Below are 8,696 nucleotides of genomic sequence, written 5' to 3'. Positions count from 1 at the left end.
TAGTTAGAGCGTGAAAAAAGACTAATGTCTATGGTGTTTGATAATGGCCCTCAGTTTGAAACGCCTCACCTTAAGACTTGGTTGGGAGATCAAGGGATCTCACATTGTTTTGCATCAGTCGGCCGACCCCAAGCAAACGGTCAAGTTGAAGCCTTCAACAAACGCATCTCAGACGGCATCAAAAAGAAAATTGAAAGGGTCGGTGGCTTATGGGCAGAAGAGTTGATTCATGATCTATGGGCCATTCGGACAACCGCCAAAGGGGCAACCGGTGAAACCCCATTTCTTATGGTATACGGTACTGAAGTTGTCTTGCCCATTGAACATTACGAGCCGACTCTCTAAGTCATACTTTATGATGAAGAGGCAAATTGGGAGGCCATGCGACTGGCATTGGACTCCCTCCCGGAACGCAGGGGCAATACTGCCCTGCGTCATGAGATATACCGTATGAGAATGACGAGAGCCTACAACAAGAAAATACACAAGCGCCCTTTGAAAGTTGGTGACTTTGTGCTACGAAAAATGGAGGCAACCGGTAGGGCCAATGAGCTTGGAAAGCAAAACCCCCAATTTGGAAGGCCCCTACCGGATCTATGAAGAAGTTAGGGATGACACCTACTGCCTGGAAACCCCAGACGGCAGACACCTGCCTAGAACTTGGATGTAGATGACTTGAAAAGTACTACTTCTAAGAATTGTAATTTTTTTGTAAACAAAAAGTCTATTAATGGGAAATCAGGCTTTGTTTTCAACTGTGTTGTTATCTTTATAATTACTATTCCGTCTAGGCAACGCGCAGACGGATTGCTTACTAAACCAACTAAGTTCGAAACTTAGTGTTGAATTCAACGACCAAGTAACATGTGGCCAATGGCCAGATTGATAAACTAGGCACAAAAACGCTTAGTGGCTATACAACCGGTCTCGAACAAGACCAATGGCCAATGGTCGGATGGTTTCTTATTTTACAAAACCGCATGTCCCAACATGGACAACGGCGTCCGGCGACACCCCTCCGGGTGCTATCGTCGCAGAGAGAAGACTCTTTGTCAACTCTACGTATCTATGCCGACGGCAACGATTGAATGACCAAATTAGTAAACTCATAGCTGTCTGACCAAAATAGTCTACAGAACGATTAAGTTTCCAAAATACCGGATGCCATGAGGCATCAGTCGGTTTTCGACCATAATTCTTACTTAGATTATTTATTCCAAAATTTCACACTCTCTCCCAATTGGGGCAAAAGAGTATTGTGTAATGGCTACGCAATAAACCCAGATGAAATATTACCGCTTGGGTAAGAGGCTTGAAGCACCCGTTTTAATGGCGGTTGTGCACTTGGTTTCAAGCAATCACCATTATGATTGATTGGCCTAAAAACATCTCATACTTCTCCAAGTATCAAATGTTTCCAAGCCAATTAATCAATTCGAAATGAAACCAACCGCACAGCCGTCCAGAGGCAAGAATAGCCGGATTACCATCTGCCGCATGCTTTTTATAAGTTAGGCAAAATATTAAAGAATTGCAGTATATACGCAAAATTCAATTCATTCAAACGCAAATGAAAGGCAAACATGTATAAAAAACCGACTGAGTTGGATTACTTTATTCATTAAATCAAAACTAGCACAAAGGCCAGAATGATTGTTAATCGGAATCACATCCGGTGAAGAAACAAAAGAAACAAATTGTTAACCCAACTTCACAGTTGGTAAAATTACAACATACTCGGCTTACAAGCCGGAAAAGAAGGATAATTATCATATTGCCGCAGAATTTGGGGAGGTTTTTTCAAGGCTGAGGTGGAGGCTGCTAACCCGGCTGGTTTTGACCGGTTGGGAGGGTTTCTTTTTTATTATCAATCGCCTAAGGCTTGCTGCCTTCATTTTGCTCATCCTTCGCCGGCTCCTCTTCATTGTCTGAGACTTCATATCCTAGCTCTACATCCCAGTCTTTGAAGCGAGGCGGAGCTGCCTCTCCCAACACTTGGGCATCATACACCACACTGCCGTAGTCATACCTAAATTTGTAGACTTCAAAGTCTATATCCGGATAGAGGAGCCCCCAAGTTATTTTCAGGCGGGCTGCATTGTCCCGCTCATTCTCCTCCATCAGCCGGGTCTACTCTTTGGCAATTTCATCTACATGTTGGTTCCGCATGTGGACAATCTCCAGCCCCAACCGGGAGACGTCTGCTCGGAGCTTCGTGTTCTCCTTATCAGCGTCCTCTAATGCCTTGAGCTCAGCTTAAGCATCTGTCAGTTTTTTATCAAGGTCATTAGCCCCGCTGTTGGCTTCATCGTTAGCATCCGTCAGACTCCGGATCAGCTCCTCCTATTTCAACTCTACTGCTTTAATCTTTAAATCACACATGTAATTAGCATATTCAGGAGAGCCGAGGTATTTCAGTGGCCCTTTGTTTGGCGTCATTTACCTCTTTTTGTTTCCGCCTGAAGGGGCCCCGGAGCCCATCCACCCTCAGCATAACCTGAGAAAAGGCAGCCGGATTATGAAATACTTGATAAAAATAAAAGAAAAATATCAAAATGAAGTTAAAGAATCGCTTACCTCAGCCAGTTGGCCCATTATCCGTTCAAAGTCCACTACTTGCAGATCAGGTATAGTGTTCTTCTCCGACCGGGTGAGGGTCCTCACCATCCGTTTAGCAAACCCAGGAAAATCCGGCTCGTCAGATGTAAGATCTGCACCAAAAGAAGTACTTGGTGAGAGGGAAGCAGTGTAGTAAGCATTCATTCGCTGTCGGCTACTGACTGAACCTCTTGAAGGGTCAACCTTAGTCTTAACTCGCATAAAGTTAAGCGGCCAAGGAAGTTCAATCTTGTTCTTACCTTGGTTTTCAGGATGGGACTTAGAGGCATCCTCCTCCCCAGTTGTTGCCGCATCGGCTCCAACATTGGGTGGCTGGCCACCCTTCGATGCCGTAGAGGCATCCGACGCTTTCTTCCCTGAGCGTTTGGAGCTTTCACTCATAATCTTCATGGCGGAAGGTGATTTGCCACCGGTCGTAGGACGATCCAGATTGGCAGTAGAAGTTAACTGGGAGAGGTTCGTCCTGGCGGCCTTGGCAACCGGAGTTTTGTCCAGCTCCTCCCCTTGTCTTTTGAAAAGCTTGGAGATGGAGCGTGGAACGCGTTTAGTGGCATCCTACAAATAAGGAGTCAAATGTTACCAACCGGCAAAAAACTTTTAGAAGAAATTTAAAGAAACTAGACAGGTCAGGCGGTCTTACCCCTACTTTCTTGGCCTCCTTGGCCTCTACAGCTTTTCTCTTAGAGAGCGCGCTTTCTTTGCGCAGCTGCGCAGCTGTAGGGAATATTTCAAGCATTATCCCTAACTTAAATCCCACTGTGATCATACACTAAAGTACGATTGCGTCCAAAGGGAAAGTAGATAGAGCAAAAGAGTCACCAACAAGTTTTAGGAACTTGTAAACCGTTCACGAGTTAAGGTTACACCCCGTAAGGATCTAGGAGATCGTCAACTCCGATAGGTCTAGAACCATGACTGATAGTTCGGGGATGAAGGTACAAATCCAACCTAAAAGAGATTGAACCTACCCTAATAATAGGCCTCTACTTTATTCTAATCGTATTTATGTGCGCTTTATGACTAACATGCTATAAATAGGATTAACCCTAAACCTGTTTATCTATGTTGGTTGAATTTAATGCACAAATAAATTTATTATTGGAGATCATTTGAATTATAATCATATCAACCCTAACAAGATTATTAACTAATTTATTAAGCGTGATTACAAGTACAAATTCCCTTCAATCATGCATAAAAGGTGTGATCAAGCGATGACAGTATATATATACATATATATATATATATATATATATATATATATATATATATATATATATATATATATATATATATATATATATATATATATATATATATATATATATATATATATATATATATATATATATATATATATATATATATATATATATATATAAAGCAAAATGATATTAACAAAATATGTATAAGTTATCCTTCAATTAACAAATTACATGAAATAATTCTTAAATTAACAAATTACGTAAAATAATTTGTAAAATAACAAATTACGTGAAACAATTCGATAATTAACAAATTATGTGAAACAATTTGCTAATTAACAATTTAAGTGAAACAATTTGCCAATTAGCAAATTACGTTAAATTTAATAATTCGACACAACAATAATCATAATCATGTTAAAGCATATTATTAATAGCAAGATCCTAGGCATGATACTAACAAGATTAATAACAAACTCTAGCATATCACTAAACAATAAAGATAAAATATGTAACCCTAAGATGATACTAACATGATATTAACATGATACTAACATGATATTATGAAAGAAAGTTGGAAGCATCGCAGGAATCACAATTGTCATATTTGATATTAGAAATTATAGTTGTTACCCTAAACATGATAATAGGAAGATCAAAATAATAACTTCGACATGATTTCTAGAAATCAAAATATCAATTAATCAATTAACGGACTTACTTGGATGCCTCGTATCTCTTTCTAATAACAAAATACACACGTTAGTAACTTCAAGGAAAACAATAAATTAAACAATTAAATTAAATAATTGAAAGAGAGATTTGGGACCAAACCCTCAGAAATTAAAACCTTTCACGTCTAGGGTGAAGGCAACCTCGAACTTGGCTAGGTGTTTCTAGATCTTGTGAATGCGGAATTTTGTAGAGAAAGCTTGAGAGAGAGAAGAGATTCTTGAAAAGTAGAGAGAATAAGAAAACTAATTGTTGTTGATGATTTTTGATGAGAATTGATGATTTTTTACGATTGAAAACGGAGGTTTTAGGAGGCTATTTATAGAGAAAATCACCCGGACGGATAGAAAAACGAATTAGAGTTTCAACAAGAATAAAACAGATTAGCGCTAGACGCTGGACATTAACGCCAGACGCTAATGTTGTCGTCAGGCGCTAGAAAATAATTTCACGTGTTTTCTTAATTTTGATAAAATTTAGCCGTGCAGAAGGGCAAAATCGTATTTTCCTTAAAAACACTTTTTTATTCTGATTAAAACTCTAAAAGTCAACCAAAGTCAATTTATCAATGCTAATTAAATTAGGAATGAAAAGAATCTTCTAGAAGAATCTAGAAAACTAAAATCAATTCTAATTGCATTAGGAATCCCTACCCTATAAAAGCCGGGGATCACAAATTTGAAGTGCCGATTAAATCTTAGAATCCTGATAAACAGTGTCTGTAGACACCCATTTATGTCTCCCCAAAACCAAACCCATTGATGAGTACCTTTCACATTGAATCATAATCGAATGAAGCGAAAGTGTAGAAAGTTTAGTGTTGCGGATAGTTTTAATTTATTTTCTCTTCTCTCTGTTTTTTGAAAACTTATTTTAAGAAAACTGCCAATCCGGTTTGGTTGGTCCATGATAAGGGTCCAATAGTAGTGTAGTTGGATGGGGCTTGACAAGAGCTTTCCAACGATATATTATAAGCCCAATTCTGAGGAATATTAAGGAAGTTATGGCCAATTTACTGAACTGGGCCCGGTTTGAGCCTTATATGCGGCCCAATGATCTAGGGGAGGGCCTAATATGATTTATCATTCCTAATGCAATTAGGAATGGTTTTAGTCTTCTAGATTCTTCTAGAAGGTTCTTTTCATTTCTAATTCAATTAGCATTCATAAATTGACTTTTGTTGACTTTTCTGAGTTTTAATTAAAATCAAAGAGCATTTTTTGAGGGAAATACGATTTTATCCTCCTGTACGGCAATTTTTATCTGATTTTAAGAAAACGCGTAATTTTCCAAATCAGCGCCAAACGCCAGCTGTAGCGCCTGGCGCTACGCTTGGCGCCTGGCGCTAACGTTGGCGCCTAGCGCCAACAGCCAGCGTTGGCGCCAACTCTTTTTTTACGTGCGCTTGATTATTTTTATTATAATAAGATTTGATTTTTATTGCTTAGTGACATGCTAGGGTTTGTTATTAATCTTGTTAGTATCATGCTTAGCATCTTGCTATTATTATGCTTTAACATGATTATTTTTATTATAATTATTATTATGATAATTATTATTATGATTATTGTTTTGATGATTATGAATATGATTATTGTTATAATATTATGATGATTATGTTGCTTGATGATATTTATTGTTATTGCTTGATCACGCCTTTTATGCATGTTTAAAGGGAATTGGTACTTGTAATCACGCTTAATAAGATAATTAATAATCTTGTTAGGGTTAATTATGATTATAATTTCAAGTGATCGCCAATAATAGATTTTTTTGTGCATTAATATTCAACCAACATAGATTAAATAGGTTTAGGGTTAATCCTATTGATTGTATGTTAGTAAAAAAGCGCACATGAATACGATCAGAATAAAGTAGAGGCCTATTATTAGGGCAGGTTCAATCTCTTTTAGGTTGGATTTGTACCTTCATCCCCGAACCCTTATTTGGTTAAAGACCTTATGGAGTTGACGATCTCTTGGATCGTTAAGGGGTGTAACCTTCACCCTGTGAACGGTTTACAAGTTCCTAAAACTTGTTGGCGACTCTTTTGCTCTATCTTCTTCCCTTTTGGACGCCACCATACTTTAGTGTATGATCACAATGGGGTTCAAGCTAGCGGATTAACGCTTGAAATTATTCCCCACAGTTTTTGGCGACTCCGCTGGGGAGAGTTTCTATTTTAAATCCTGAATTTGTTTCGAAAATGATTTAGAATGAGTGGATAAGACTCAAAACGTTCTAAGTATTTCATGTGCGTAATTTTGATTAACATTATTGTCATATGCATAAAAAAGATCTCATTGGAAAGACCATCCGTAATGAGTTAAAAACATAGGATTTTACACGTAGGAAATTTGAGAAATATCTTTCACAACTAGGACCGAAATAACACTGCGCGAAACTGGAAAATTTTATAGAGCTCAGAAAGCTGCTGAGGCATGTAGGAATTAGCGCAACCGACCAGAGCATTGGTGCCAGGCATTTAACTGTAGCGCCAGACGCCAGCATTGGCGCCAGTCTCTGTTTTTCTGGCGCCAAATTCCTCCAATACCGAGCCAGAAATATGCGTTCTAATTTCGACCAGTTTTTCGTATTGTTTGCTCGATCCTACTTCCTGATTGAATTTTTTCTCACTTTTCTGAAACCCATATGTGTTCTACATATGGACATAACCCTCTAGGAATTGATGCTCCATCTACCTGATTGAACGCTCTGTGAAACAAAGGGTACATCCGAGAATGTTGAATTCACCAAACCATGGAAGCGAGTTTTTCTAAACTCGCGGTGTCCCATGCACTCGCGCCAACCCTTCACGGTTAGGCTTCCGCGCGGTGCATCCGGACAATTAACCATAGACCCTCTATTGACTAAACCATATCCCGAACTTTAGAGAACTAGAGCCATGGTTAGGTTGCAAACTCATTGCATCATATTGTGCCTACTTAACTAATTGTGCATTATTTGTTGTGCATATATTTTATGTTTCTCTTAACCGTTTGTTTGACTTGTGTTGAGATTAAATAAATTAATGACTTAAATAACTTTGCCTAATTAATTAATTAATTTTAGTCAATAAAATCTAATATTTTAATCAGAATTGACCTAGTACGACTTTAGGCATACCCCTGTTGATTAATAACACCGAAAACAGTTCCAGATTGAAGCTCCAGCATTGGCGCCAAAATTTGGACTGTAGTGCCACTCTGTGGAGTATGGCGCCTGGCGACAGCTCTGTCGTCTGGCGCTACACTACACAGTGCGGCGCCAGTTCTGTCGTTTTGCCAACAGTTCGGATTATTGATCGAGTCATCACCTAGTGTCTAATTAACCAGTTTTCTAGTTAATTCGGTTAATTTTCGCTGTCAATTACACCTTGTTAAGTCATTAAGTGAGTCTAGACACTAAGTCACACAGTCTTGCCACATGGTCATGACACGAGTCTTAACGTACCACCTACACTCACTAGTCTTAGCACACACTTTGAGTATATGTCACGATGACCATGTCTTAGATCCATGCATGAGTCGGTTTTTTCCGTCATTTGAGTTGGGGGTACATTCTATTCCCTTTTCTTCATATCCTTCCATCTACATCATTTTTTTCTACATCCTATTCCATATTTCTTCACTTCCTCCATCCATTGCATGTTAAATAGAGTTTGAGTCAAATAATTAACAATGAATATCCCCAAATTCCTTTTCCACAGTACTTGGTCGAGGAGAGAAGGGCGATTAATCAAGGACAACCTCTTTATTCAAGTCTCACTTTTTGATAAACCGATTCGTCAAAAGAGAAAGGCTAAAAATATAATGGCAAGTCAAGAATAAGTCAATGAGCTTAGGAACCAATTGGTTACCGTGACTGAGACACTGAAGCTACTCACACTCAAGATCGATGACCCTGTGAAGCAACAACAAATGAACCTCATACAAGAAAGTCTAATCAAGCTATCTAGTGACTATAAATTTCAGGGCATGAGTTCACAAGGGGTCTTGCTGGACAAGGAACTTCTTCCACATAAGTTCAACGCCACTGACATCCCTAAATTCAAGGCTACAGATAACCCTTATTTTCATCTAAGAGCTTTCGAAACCATAATGAGTATTAAGAGTATCGATAAGAAGGTTTTCCCCTCTC

The sequence above is a fragment of the Chenopodium album genome, chromosome 1 (assembly GCF_948465745.1).
Source record: "Chenopodium album chromosome 1, dcCheAlbu1.1, whole genome shotgun sequence".
Classification (NCBI taxonomy): Eukaryota; Viridiplantae; Streptophyta; class Magnoliopsida; order Caryophyllales; family Amaranthaceae; genus Chenopodium; species Chenopodium album.
This window is presented reverse-complemented; position numbering follows the sequence as displayed.